This window comes from Malus domestica, chromosome 15 (genome assembly GCF_042453785.1).
Source record: "Malus domestica chromosome 15, GDT2T_hap1".
NCBI classification, from domain to species: Eukaryota; Viridiplantae; Streptophyta; class Magnoliopsida; order Rosales; family Rosaceae; genus Malus; species Malus domestica.
The window spans coordinates 23,148,280-23,163,635 of NC_091675.1; positions in this window are offsets into that span (position 1 = coordinate 23,148,280).

The following is a 15,356-nucleotide window of genomic DNA, read 5'->3' on the forward strand; positions in this document are numbered from 1 at the left end:
TTAATAACTACAATGAAAGTATCATGCATTATCCTTGGTTTTAAAGTAGAACGATATATTTACCCATTTAATTTTCTACATTACTAAGTGTAAAAAACTGTTATTTTTCACCATAATCTGTTAGATCAAATTTCTACGTAAATAATGACCTTAAGCTATTGTTGATTTTTCATGCACTATGATGAAATTAGGTTATTTTCTTAATTAAATGGCAATGTTAATGTATTCAAATATGACCCCCTTTGCTTAGACTGATTTCTACACATCCAACTCTTATTTAAATTCACCTGCATATCTATCTATTATTAACAGTATCAATTGTATCACAGTAAGGAAGAGAAAACGAAGAAGAAAAGGAAGGAAGAAGAAGGAAGCAGAAAGACACAGAGAAAACTAAGAGAAAATCTGAACATTCTTTTGATTATTTGATACACTCTTGCAGTCTCACATTCTCTTCTTTTATACAAGAGTAACCGCCCTTCTTACAATCTTAGCTGACTAGGATTAACTAACCAATCTTATCCCAACATATCCTAACCATTCAACAGATTCTAACAACCTTTATGATGACATGGCACTTCATATTTTTAGTCAATTTAGGTTAACATCCCCCCTCAATCTCAACTAGGGTAACCGAGCTTGAGATTGAAGCAATGTCGAGTAAAGGTAGGACTGTGAAGGCCTTTGGTTAACACATCGGCTGTTTGTTCATCAGTGGACATATAATGAACCAACAAGTCACCCTTGTGAACTCTTTCTCGAATGAAGTGATAATCTGTATCTAGATGTTTAATTCGAGAATGATACATCGGATTGGCACTTAAAGCAATAGCTAACATGTTATCGTAGTAAATGGTTGGTGGCTCAGGTAAAACAACTCATATATCCTTCAATAACAACCTGATCCAAGTCACATCAGCTGCTGTATATGCCAGTGCCTTATATTTAGCCTCTGTTGAGCTCCTAGATACTGAGGTTTGTTTCTTGGACTGTTAAGATATAGGGTTATTGCCCAGAGATACTACATATCCAATCACTGATCTTTGTGTGTTTAAATCAGCAGCCCAATCCAAGTCTGAGTATGCAGTCAAATGAATATTTGTATCAGATGTATATGTAATGCCACACTTTAAAGTCCCTTGAAGATACCTCAAGATTCTCTTTACAAAATTGAAATGAACATCCATTGGTGCTATCATGAATTGGCATACAGAGTTGACAACAAATGCTATATCCGGTCTAGTAAATGTCAAGTATTGTAATGATCCAACCAAGTTCCTATACAATGTAGCATCCTTTAAAGATGTGCCTTCAGTGAGTAACAACTGACTGTGAGGTTTACATGGTGTAGTTGTAGGTTTAAAAGACTCTATACCAGCTTTATGAATGAGATCCTTGACATACTTGGATTGACTAACAAATATGTCACCATTAGCTTTATAATGAATCTGTAAGTCCAGAAAATATGTAAGTCTTCCCATATACTTTAAATCAAACACTTCTGCCAAATCTTGAATCACAGCTTGAATTTTGGTAACATTGGATTCAGTGAGGATGATATCATCCACATATAATAACAGAACAATTACATCATTCCCATCAGTTTTCACAAATAAACTTGTGTCAGAAGAGGATGCACTGAATCCCAATGTTGGCAAATAGCTAGTAAACTTTGAGTTCCAAGCCCTTGGTGCTTGTTTGAGACTATACAGAGACTTGACTAACTTACAAACATAATTCAGATGAGAAGGGTCAACAAAGCCCTGAGGTTGTTTCATATAAACCTCATCTTGCAACTCTCCATGTAAGAAAGCATTTTTGATGTCTAACTGCCTCAACTCCTACTTGTGAATTGCTGCCAAGGACAAAATGAGCCTCATAATTGTATGTCTCACCACTGGACTAAAAGTTTCAGAGTAGTCAATACCTTGTTCTTGAGAAAATCCTTGAGCTACAAGTCTAGCTTTGTACCTAGACAAACTTACATAAGGATTTTTCTTTATTTTGTATACCCATTTGGTGCTAATGATAGACCTGTCATGTGGAAGAGGTACTAGTTGCCAAGTTCCATGAGATTTAAGAGCATTATACTCTTCTTGCATTGCAGATTGCCACTGAGGTATAGTGGATGCTTTTCGAAAGCTAGATGGCTCATCTGAATCATTAATTGAAGCCACAAAAGAAAAACCTCCAACAAATGTGCTATCATCATCCAACATTAAAGAGTGTGGTTCAGGACATGAAGCAATAAATGCAACGTAGGATTTCTGATTTATAGTACCAGACTTCAATCGTGTAATCATTGGATGACCAGATGTTTCATGAGGCATGGTATCAGATAAGGAAGTATAAATAGGAATGTGTACTTCTAATTGTGATGGACTATGAATAGGCAACAATGATATTGTATGTTAAGACATTGTTAGAGTATAGGAGAAATAACCTGTAGGAGTAGTAATGAGATTATGTGCAGTATTACTTAGCATTCTCAGATTCTGTGAACTATGCTCAGTACTGTCTTTAATAACCTATGGATTTCCAAATTGAACTGTAGCAGGTACCTGAGAAGTATGATGATCTTGATGTCTAAAATCATGTACTTGAATAATCGCTGGAGAGATAGTCGAGTTCTTAGGGCCATCCATATTCCCAGCTTGAGATGATGAGGGCAACTTAAATGGAAAAACATTCTCATAATGAATCACATGCCTTGACAGTATTAGCTTTCTTGTTGACAAATCACAACATACTACACCCTTATATCCAGCAGCAAATCCTAGAAAAACACATTGTTTAGTCCTTGATTGTAATTTATGTTGGTTATATGGTCTCAAGAATGGATAAATAGCCGTACCAAAAATCTTCAAAGTATGAATTGTTGGTTCTTGAGAATAACTTGATAGGGTGATTTCATATTTAATGTCTTACAAGACATTCTGTTTATGAGAAAGGCAACATGTAAACAATTCCAAAACATCAATGGAACATGAGCTTCTATCAATAAAGTAATAGTTGTCTCTATTAAATGTCTATGTTTCCTTTCTACAATACCATTTTACTGAGGGGTATATGGACAGCAAATAGAAGGAATAATCCCTTTAGTTTCCAAAAACTGTGTAAATCTGTGACTTATGTATTCACCCCCACCATCAGTTTGCAAGCATTTAATAGCAAAATTAAATTGAGTTACAATAAAAGAATGGAACTTGATGAACACTTGGAAAACATCAAATTTATTTATAATAAGGAATATCCAGAGAAATCTTGAATACTCATCAGTGAAGCTTACATAATATCTATATCCTTCCAATGACTTAGTAGGAGATGGACCCCATACATCTGAATGGACTTTTTCAAACATGAAACTAGCTCTAGTATCTCTTACTACAAATTGTTGTCTACACATTTTTCCAGACAAACAAGAAGTACACACAGAAGGACTAGAATCCATACCAACAGATTTATCGAACCCCTTGAGCATTATTGACAAAACTTCCTTTGATGGATGGCCAAGTCTCTTATGCCAAGTTGAAACTCTAACGCTTTCCCAAGAAAATTATCACCTTTACATGATTGACCAGCAAATCTTCTGGAAAACACACTCACATGAATCTTATATAACTCTCATATACTCATGTTGTGGTACAATATCACTCCTGTTGCCTTGTCCTGTATGAAAAACACAAGATCATCACAAGTAAACCAACAACCATTGTCGTTACATAACTTTTTAACAGATAGAAGATTAACCGTAATGGTTGGAACATTTAATATATTCTTTAGAAGTAATGAATGATTAGAAGTAGAGATGATAGATGAACCAATATGTTTAACTGCCAAACATTCACCATTACTAATGGTAATTTTGTTATCCTCATTGTATTGAACTAGCTGATTCAGATTCTCAAGATTTAATGTTATATGATGTGAAGCTCCTATATCTAAAACCCTAGTATCAACTGCAGAAACTCCTTGTACATTCTATCTAAACTCAGCTGTTGTCATTCCTTGGATAGACTGATTTTGTGCAGTAAAAGCTGTAATTGAAGAAGGTGGTGATGGTCTTTGATAAGAAAAATTGTTCATGTGCCAGCATTCCAGTGCATTGTGACCTTTCTTGCCATAAATCTAACACATAAGGATCTAATAAGTCTGCGAGGATGATCCATAGTCAACTATGTTCAAATAGTTTGGAGCAGTATACCCCCTTTTAGAGCAATTCTGACATTTAATTACTACAAGAGCATTAAAACTTGTATTTCCATTCCAACCATTTTTAGAACCATTATTGGAGTAAGAGTTTCCAAAGAAATTACCCCTTCTTTGTCTGTTATTATAGTAAGCCCGATAATTGTTCCATGAACCATTTCTATTTTGAGGCCTATTCCCATTTCCTCCATAACTAGAACTACCTTGATACCCTGAGTACCTCCACTTCATTGACTACTGTTAGAACTCTCTCATTGTGAGTAATTATCACCTTGATCTCCCCCCTTATGTCTTCCAGATGAATTCTCTGAGTGATCCCCTTGAACATACATTACAGCCATACTTGTAGTCAAAGATGTAATTCTGGACTCAACAATAGCTTCAGCACTAAGTATCTGTGCTCGAAAATCCTTCAAATTAATAGGTGTATCTCTGGCTAAAATGACAGTTTTTACCACATCAAAATCAGGAGGCAAACCAGATAGAGTAGCAATAACTACATCATTGTCTGTAACCCTTTCTCCAGTAGACACTAATTGATCTCTAATTGCCTTCAATCGCAACAGATACTTGTCTATAGAATCACTGCCCTTCTGAATTGTATGAAATTTAGTCTTGAGTTGGTTAACTCTGACCATTGATACAGATGCATACCTCTCTTGCAAACAATTCCAAGCTTCACAAGAAGTTTTACAACCAATGACATATTCCATGACATCATCAAATAAAGTGGCAAGCAACAAACTCAACAATGCCATATCATGTTTAACCCAAGATTTATAAGCCTATGTAATTTCTTTAGTAACACCTACTTCAGTATCAATCACAAACTTAGGTGGACATTAAGACTCTCCAGTAAAGAAATCAAAGAAATCGTACCCTCGCAACACAGATTGAAATTGGTAACTCCATTTCACAAAATTATCATCTTGGAGTTTTACAGTCAACATCCCAAGCAAACTTTCAGTTCTCACAGCCTTATCCGACATCTTGATTAAAATTTTAAGCTTCAAAGTTATCAATCTTCAACTCAATCAATATCTTCAATCGAAAGAAGAACCACAATTTCAATAATTCTTTCAAAACAACACAGCTTACTACTGTAATTCACAGATCTTCAACAATGGCTTCAACCTTTTTAACAATCAATTATCAGAATATCTCAGCAACCAATAAAGAAAACTATATTTCATCATACTTCAACAATTGATAATAGCCTTCACAACCGATCATTTATAAAATCTCAGACCTTTCATTTAGTGACATTTCCACAAACACCATATATGCATAAAAAAATGACAGCTAGAAGAGCCAACCTGACAAATTTCAAGATCCCAACTTCGAATCAGCAACACAGAACAAATCAGCAACGAGCCAAGATTTGCACAGTCGACATAACCATCAAGGATCGAAGCTCGGCAACGATACCATATTAACAGTATCAATTGTATCACAGTAATGAAGATAAAATGAAGAAGAAAAGGAAGGAAGAATAAAGACACAGAGAAAACTAAGAGAAAATCTTAATATTCTTTTGATTATTTGATACACTCTTGCAGTCTCACATTCTCTTCTTTTATACAAGAGTAACCGCCCTTCTTACAATCTTAGTTGACTAGGATTAACTAACTAATCTTATCCCAACATATCCTAACCCCAACAACCTTTATGATGACATGGCACTTCATATTTTTAGTCAATATAGGTCGACATCTACACTTTATTAAAATATTTCATTTTAATTTTTTTTCTAGGTCCACACATTTGTTTCAAAAATATCCTTACACACAAACACCATACCTACCAACAGATCACACTCCACCTATTTCTAAACCATTAAAAAAAAGAAAAGAAAAAGAACAGATTGCGCGACTACGTCCAACACTTGTCAAATGGTGGTGAAGGCATATCGATGGGTTATTGTGATTCATTAAAATGCACATCGGTAGGAAATGTCATGTACTGAACCAAAACATTGTTCCAAAAATTCCCGCCTCAGCACTAGACAATTGATCACCACCTCGATTAGTCCCAGTCCCTAAGCATTTAAAAATTAAGAAAGTACACTTAGACCCAAACGTCCACCTAGCCCGCTTAGGCACTCACCTAAACTCGCCTAGGTCGCGATTGTGGAGCCAAAAATAATCACAAGGCGACACATGGATCTTTGGATAAAAAAGGACAAGAATACCCTTGAGGCACATCGGAGTTCCTACGCGCGAGCAGCGGGCAATCATCTTTCAACCAAGTCAAAAGTGCCTAAAATAGGTAACAATTCAAAGCCTATTTCATCAATCCTCATGAAATCCTTTCTACAAGGTAATTCCCAAAACGTTCCTTTTAAATTATGTTAATTGGCTAATTAATAGATTTATTACCTAATTAATCTATTAATAGCCAATTACACCACCAATTACTCCCAAAAAACACACATAAGGCCGGTCACCTTCTCTCCCAAGGGGGTCGGCCATGCCTTATAATTTCTGCCTTCTTTTCCTATTTTATTAGCTAATCAATTAGGCAAATATTCTATTAATTGACTAATTGATTAGCTAATTATTCCATAACCCCCAAATTAAACACAAATCAAGAACCTAGCCCACAAAGGGAGCTAGGGGGCTGATATTCTCTCACCCAAAGAGACCGGCCACTTTCATATTTAAACCCCTTCATTCTCCTCAATGTTCACTTCCAACTCTCTTGCTAAAATTCTCTAAAAATTCTCTAAAAATTCTCAAAAACACTTTTCTCTAAATTCTAACTTTGACATTGGAGGTTTTTCAGCCAAAGCCTCTCAATTCATCGTGGGCGCGTGAGGCTCTTGGCCTTAACCAAAGGTGTTAATTGCTTTGTAGGTGCAATTTTGTCCAAGATCAAGAAGGAAGAAATTTGCATTCACAAATTGGTGCTTTCATTGAGACGTGAGTCCCACACTCGTAGAAGACTCTCGCATCCAAGGTTTTCTATTTTCTTGTCCATTTGTAGATTTTTCGTACGTTCTTATTTTTAGAATTTTTTATTTGCGAAAATTCGTTGATTAAACGTAAAAGAGAAGTATTAAGGCTAGAAATTTAGAAAATTCAACAAGTGAAAATTCCAATATTCAATAGATGGGATTGCGGCGATCCACGAGGCGAAATGTGACCATAAGTGGAGCGACACCACTACCACGAGTTTCCACCATAAGAACCACCGCGGTGGCCACCCACGACGAGATCCATGGTGTCACTACCACGGCCCGAGCCGCGCCATCTAAGCAAGCCCAAGCCGTGCCATCCAAGGCCCACGACATCAAAGCCACGGCCCAAGCCATGTCACTCCGAGCCCAAAGTGAACCCAACGCGTTGCCAAGCTGAGCCCTAGCCTGCTCCCGTGGCCCAGCCTACTCCTGCAGCCCAATCTACTCCCATGGCCTTCCAAGCAGCCCAAATTGATCCAAGATTAGTTCAATCATCCCGGCTTCAAATGTCCGGACTGACAATCGAACCGGGAGCATTTTCACCATATTTTTATGCGAATTTGACATTTCCCAACTTAAATCTCGCGCCCGGAGTCTCCCATACTTCAACTGCTCAAGGAGACGCATTCCAACCCAAATCGAGAACAACAATTGTCTTAACAAGTCATAGAGTTGACAAGCGCCTTCACACAGTTGACGACCTTGGTGAACCAGCTCTTGCAGCGCACCGAGATGCAACATGCCCTATACGAGGTATCCCAAAGTAAGACAAGGGCAGATAAAGCACCTCTCCAATGGCATCCCGGTAAACAGCCACAAACCGAGCTTTCGGGCAGTGTACACTCCTGATTGAGCCTTCAAGATAGCGTATATTCCAATCTTTACGCACGGAGGAGCGTGCACTCTTGACTAGGCCCACAGATGAGCATACAATCACGGTTGAGGCCACACTCCGATAGTCAACATGAGCAACCTTCCAGGCGAAGTGTTCATTTACGGCTAAGCCCGCAAGGAGCATCATCTACCTCACATCAGAGTAGGAAGCACGACTGACACAGAGAAACAGTAACTCAATCCAGCTTAAGTTCAACCAGCAGCCTACGAAGAACTCGCTCGCCTACTAGGAATGCACCACACGCATCTCATTAGCGACATAGACGAGCCAATCACATAGAAGAACAACTTAGACTAGCAAGTCACAGTTGGGGGCAGCCGAGAGCTCCATTACCTTAACAAAGGCTAATTCAGGATGAAGTAGAGAAATTCTTGACCAAGCGATTGCGTAATTTCCAATGCAACAAGGTCACCAACGGGGCACTACGATGGAACATGACTAATGTAAGCAGGTCACCCTTCTCGGATGAGATCGAGCAGGCAGAGCCTCCACGCGAGTTCGGCATGCCACATTTCATATCTTTCAAAGGGGATGAAGACCCGGAGAAACACTTAAAGCACTACCAAAGCGCAATGATCCTCTATCGAAACAATGACGATCTCATGTGCAAGATATTCACCACCACTCTACTAGGCGAGGTGCAAGATTGGTTCTACAGCCTGCCGCCACAATCCATAAGGAGTTTCAACGAACTTTCTTTGGTTTTCACCAAAGAATATTCATCATATCGCTTGATCAAAAAGAAGTGCGACCATTTGTTTAACATCAAGAAGAACCTAAAGGAGTCGCTTCGCGACTATGTGAAGAGGTTCAAAGCAGAGAAGGTAAAGATAGTCGAATGCAATGATTCGATAGCTAGAGCAGTCTTCCAAAAATGACTTCTAACAGACCACCCACCATTAGGAAAATTGATCATGAAAGAAGAACTAACTCTGGCAGACTCTTCCGCTCTGGCAGAGAAATATGCACTTTAAAACGAGGCTCGTCAATGCACATTTAAGGACTTGAAGAAGTACCCGACATCACTTCCCTACTATCTAAACCAGAATGAGCGGATGACTTATTTACATGTTTGACGGTATCTAAAGCAGTAATAAGCTCTACCATCATGCGAGAAGAGCTGGGGGCTCGACTACCTGTATTCCACAGTTTAAAAGCTCTTCTCGATGCTATTAGAAATTCAAAAGCTAACTTTGGCGATAGTTGTTGCAACCCGGAAGCTCAAGTTTTACCTTCAAAGGCACGTAGTCATTATAACTCACTAGTTCGCCTAATCTAGATGCGCGACGATAAAGGCGTAGGCTTTGGCGGATGCAAAGCTTTCTGACGAACGCAACAACTTGGCCCAAAAGACACGTTAAGGGCAGATGAACACTGGAATAACACACTCGGAAGTAAGTTTTATCCTCGTTGCCCTAAAAGATTCTACATAAGAACAACATGTACCGGTAGTTGAGCACCATTTCCTGCTACTTGTCACATGCCCCAACCAACCGTTACTCCATAATTCAACTCTAAAGTGGCCCAATACCAGCAGTTGAGCATCTCATGTTGCATGTAACATGGTCCCAGCTCCATGGCTATCTACCACGCATTCACAATGCAACACTGTGGCCCAACGACGCCCCAGAGGTAGTCGAGCACGCCCTAGCCGCACTTGTTCCATCCGATGGAGACTTCTGGCATTTGCATGTCCATGGCACATCCAACTACAAAGGTTCGAGAGTAGGCGTAGTCCTTGTCACTTAGATAGTTCGACGCTTGAACAGGTGATCACTCTAGGCTTCAAAGCATCCAACAACGAAGCAAAATATGAGACCTACTAGCAGGCTTCCGAATGGCAAAAGACTTGGCAGTAAAAAAGCTCGCAATTCATTATAATTCCCAGTTAATTACTAGCCAGACTGCTTGAGGCGTTTCAGACTTACACTCTCACTCAAGTTCCACAGGCAGACAACGCTCACGTGGACGCACTAGCCAGCCTAGGTTTCGCTCTCGACCACCAACTCATACGCTCTATTCCGGTGGAGTATCTAGACGAGCCAAGCATAGAGGTGAAGTTAGCAGTCGAGGTGTCGCAGGTTAATACAACTACAATTATAAACTACCTGGTCAATGAAATATTCCCCACAAAAAGATTAGAGTCTAGAAAGCTTCAAATCAAGGCAGCACGCTACTACATGTGGAACGACATTCTCATCTGAAAATCCTATACCAGACCACATCTCCGCTGCCTAGCACATCTTGATGACTTAAAAGTTCTAAGCTAAATCCACGAAGGCATTTGTGGAAATCACTCCGGAGGTCAATCTTTAGTACAGAAAGCTCTTAGCTACTACTGGCCTACCATGCACCAAGATGCTAAGGAGTTAGTACAAAAGTACGACTGCTACCAACACTACCTGCCAGCAAGCTACACCCGTAGATGAGTCATTCGTCGTTCATGCAGTGAACAATCAACTTGGTATGACCTATGCCACCTTCTACTGAAGGCAAAGACATGATGATCGTGGTAACCGACTACTTCACTAAATGGGTAGAAGCAGAGCCTATGACGACCACGACTCAGAATGACATAAAAGGCTTTATATGGAGGAACATCATTTGCTGATTTGGCATCCCTCAATCCATCGTCACTGACAACAGCTCGCAATTTATGGCAAAGATTTGGTGAAGTTTTTCCAAAAATATAGCATCAAGCAACACATGTCCATGCCAAGATATCCTTAAGGAAATAAGCGGGCCGAATGATCTAACAAGATGATATTCCATTGCCTCAAGAAATCCCCCACCAATACGAAAGGAAAATGGCTAGACGAATTCCCTGGATGTCTATGGGCATATCGCACCACCAAAAGATGAGTAACCGGTGAGACTCCTTTCTCTTTGGCCACAAGCTCAAACCTGGCAGAGGAAAAGCACAAGCAGACCATCACCCGCATCGTAGCCTACCAGCAGCAACTCCTCTCCAGCTACAACAAAAGGACCAAGATCCGGCAATTCTAGCCCGAATATCTAGTCCTAAGAAAAGCCTTCACCATTGCCCGCAGAGAAAGCTCCAAAAAGATGAATCCCATCTGAGAAGGTCTTTACAAGATCAGGAGAGTAGACGGAAAAAGTAATTACACCCTTGTCACCAAGAAACGACAAAAAGATAAAAAAAAAATAGTGAAACGCTTACAACCTGAGGAAGTACCATGTGTGACCTTCCATTACATCAAAGCCCGAAGACTCAAGCAGCTTAACGGGCACCACCTCACAAGCCGAAGACTATCCAGTTGTTATGCAGTTCCTACCTTACAACTAAGTTCTTGTTCGTTTCACTTGTTTTTCAATGAGGAATCCAGAAGTAATCACAACTTGGCTCGACTGCATGCTTATAATAACTGATCACTCATGCACTTCAAAAGAAGACCATGCCCTTCTTAGGGACTCATCACAGGAATTGCGACCCCCCCCGATGGACCAACCATGTTCTTCAGTGTAAGAGGGTAAACTAATTACTCTCCCGTGCGAGAGGATAAACCAATTCCCCAACACCCACATAGGTCAGCTCTCCAAGACGGGAGGATAAACTCTACACTCCGAATATCCAGACGTGGATGAGCCTGGCTGCCCTAGTATAACTAGATGCACGATGGCGCGCCGAGATTCCTAGAAGTAGCCACAATGGTATTTTTCAAGGCTTAGCTAACTGAAGTATTTTAGGTCTCTTGGCCTAATCCATGGGGAACCGAGCTCTAAAGACGAAAGGGGCACATTACGCAGTACGGCCTACAGACGGCTATGCTGGAACTCTAAAGCTGCTACTGAGTGCACTAAGGTAGCCTACGATTTCCAGAAGACTGCTTACGGTTTGCCATTCGAGCAGTAAAACCACGCTAGACATATACAACTGCACATTCTTGTGAAAGGTTAAACAAGCTAACGTGCATATACGAAGCTTTATCCACTGCTAACATGCTACGTAGTCGATAAGCTTCACCTCTGCCAATCGCGGAACAACCTACATCAAGTCCTAAAGTTTTATGATACTTGCTACACAACCTACGGAATTGTAGAAAGCCAAGGTTAATAGCCTAGTGGTTACGCGGACTTGTCTGCTTCTGTAAGTAAGGCATCCGACTACCAACCCTATGGCTAACAACTTAGCAAAGTTCTATACCAACACCTATGGTTCCATATGCTACGCAGGTCTGTCTGCTTATAGAAAAGTAGCACGCATGCCATTGGTATATAAAGTCTAAAGGTTAGGGCATGAACAAAAAAAGCGAAGATGAAGAAAAGCGAAGGAAGCATGTTTATAAACAACTAGCAAAGGTCGAAGGAATTTAAGCAAAACAAGAGCTACAAGGAAAAACAAAGAAAATCATAAAGGCTACTTAGAAGACTATACTTCAATAGCTTGGATATCCCACTACTACTTGGTCGTCATACCTTCGGCAGCTGCGACACACTTAGTAGTGGCATTATCCAATGCTTCACCCCCAGCTGCCTCAGCCTGGGCACCAACTTGTCTAACTACTTTACCAATGGAAGCCTCAAAAGTAAAAGCAAGCAAGTCTTCCAGAGAAATAGAGAAGGTCTCGAAACCTCAAGCCTATCATTCTCAACTTTCAGCTGCTCATCTTCTTTTAGCAAACCAACACGGACGCGATACAGCTCATCCACTTCCTTCTTCAGACTTTCGTTGATCTTTAATATACCTTGAAGTTCCAACACTTGGGGTTCAAGCCTATCGACGATTCTCTTGAAGTTGATCACTTGATTATAAGCAGTAATCAACTATTCATCCTTTGCATAAGCAGCGAAACGAAGCTCATAAACTACAAACTTAAGATCCTGGATCTAAGGTATGTAAACATCCAATCTCCTTCTCTGCACCTTCATCGCGTCAAACCTAGTCTTCAAGTCAACGATCTCTTAACAAACGGTCTCAAGCTGTAGAGAAGTGGAGACAGAAGTATTAGACCCCTTCAAAGCAATGAGCTTAGAATCCAACCTCTTGATCTCCTCAGCCGAGGAATAAGCTTCAGCTGCCATAGTCTTCGCCACCTCCTTAGCAGCCTTGCTATATCTGCTTCATAACAAGCAGAACAGTCTTTCTATATTGGGTCGTATGCTTCGCAAAGGAGCTTGGGCAAACAAACATTTTTATTACCATCAACAAACTTGGCACAATCGTCTATGTCTTCAAGCAGATCTGGTTTCAAAAGCACACGGATCTCAATAGCCTCCCTAGAAGCAAGCTTAGTGGATTTCCCACAGCTGCCTATGCGAGCAGTCTCATCTTTCACAACAGGCGAATCAGTCTCAGCAACAGAGTGAGTGGGCATTGGCACCACTTTAGCAGCAAAGTCCACCTTATTGCTCTTCATAATAGCAAACCTCTCCAAAGGTGAACCAGACTTAGCTCCCAACAGAAGTCTTGGTACAAACTTTGGCATTAGGGGTATGGTAAGGCCTTTACGTTGAGTAATCCTATTAGCAATCGTATAAGCCATTCTTGACATGGCAGGCGCCACATACTCAGATCTAGCAGCCTTATTTTTCTTCCCATTGGAAAAAGTCATGTCAATCACAAGCCTCTCAGTAGCAAGTGGACCCTCACAAGCAGCAAAGGAAGTCTTCAGTTTTTTCAACCAGCATCTCTTGAGCAGGCGGGGAAAATATCTTTTTCCACCTTTATTCATAATAGGCTCCACGACAGTGTTCAGACGAGCCAATGCATCTACCTTGATCCTTTTTACCTCATCTCTCGGGAGCAGCCCACCTTTCTCTTGGCGAAGAGAACTAAACAACCAACGCTATTCACAGTACTCAGCAGGAAAGCTCAACCCATATTGGCTTTTCCCTCATTTTTTATCTCGGACCAGCAGACAGGAGGCTTGCATGCCGAGCATTCTAACAGCCCATGAGGCCTGCGACCTTTTCATTTCTCTCAATCCTCGACCTAGCCTGCGTCAGGACCAAGAGCATAAAGGACATGAACTATGCGACTCGCCTAGCACTGCGCCCCAACACCTCAATCCGCAGCTCCAACCGTACAAGCTGCCCTTGGCTTTAGCCAAGCTAAGCAGCCTAAGTAGTGGTCCCTGCCACAACACCTCATTGGTCTCTGCTGAGCAAACTCTTGGCCCCTGCCAGCTGATGTGCCGTACCACCTCAACGGCTGCCTCGCGACATCACTTTCCAAGAAGAAGACAAGGAAAATTAAATTTTTCTTACCTCGGTGTGGTGCGGAGAAAACGAAGAAAGTAATGAAAGGCAATCTTTTGCACAGGCAAGATGTAAAAGATTACTAGATGAGGGGGAACAAATATTCTCTAAGCTCTCTCTCTTGTAGGGTAGAATAAATTGCTCTCCAAAGTTGATTTAATAACCCACTTAAGGTGGACTTAAGTAGGCTTTGAGAGAAATTTATTTCCCTTTCCTAGAAGGATCTAATTTCCTATTAAAGAGGGAATCAACATCAAAATATGAAACAATCTTATGTTTCCTTAAGCAAGAAGATCTCTACACCTGCTGCCCTTTCCTGTAAGCAGCCCAACAGGTGTAAGGGCATTTGTGGAGCCTAAAATAATCACAAGACGACATGTGGATCTTTGGATGAAAATGACAAGAATACCCTTGAGGCACACCAGAGTTCCTATGCGTGAGCAGCGGGCAATCATTTTTCAACCAAGTCAGAAGTGTCCAAAATAGGTAACAATTCAAAGCCTATTTCATCCATCCTCATCAAATTCTTTCTCCAAGGTAATGCCCAAAACGTTCCTTTTAAATTATGTTAATTGGATAATTAATAGATTTATTACCTAATTAATCTATTAATAGCCAATTAAACCACCAATTACTCCCAAAAAACACACATAAGGCCGGTCACCTTCTCTCCCAAGGGGGCTAGCCATTCCTTATAATTTCTACCTCATTTTCCCCTTTTATTAGCTAATCAATTAGGCAAATATTTTATTAATTGACTAATTGATTAGCTAATTATTCCATAACTCCCAATTTAAAAATAAATCAAGAACCTAGCCCACAAAGGGAGCTAGGGGGCTGGTCCTCTCTCACCCAAAGAGGTCGGCCACTCTCCTATTTAAACCCCTTCATTCTCCTCAAAGTTCACTTCCAACTCTCTTGCTAAAATTCTCTAAAAATTCTCAATCACTTTCTCTCTAAATTCGAACTTTGGCATCGGAGGTTCTTTGGCCAAAGCCCCCCCCAATTCATCATGGGTGTGTGAGGCTCTTGGCTTTGACCAAATGTGTTAATTGTTTTGTAGGTGCAATTTTG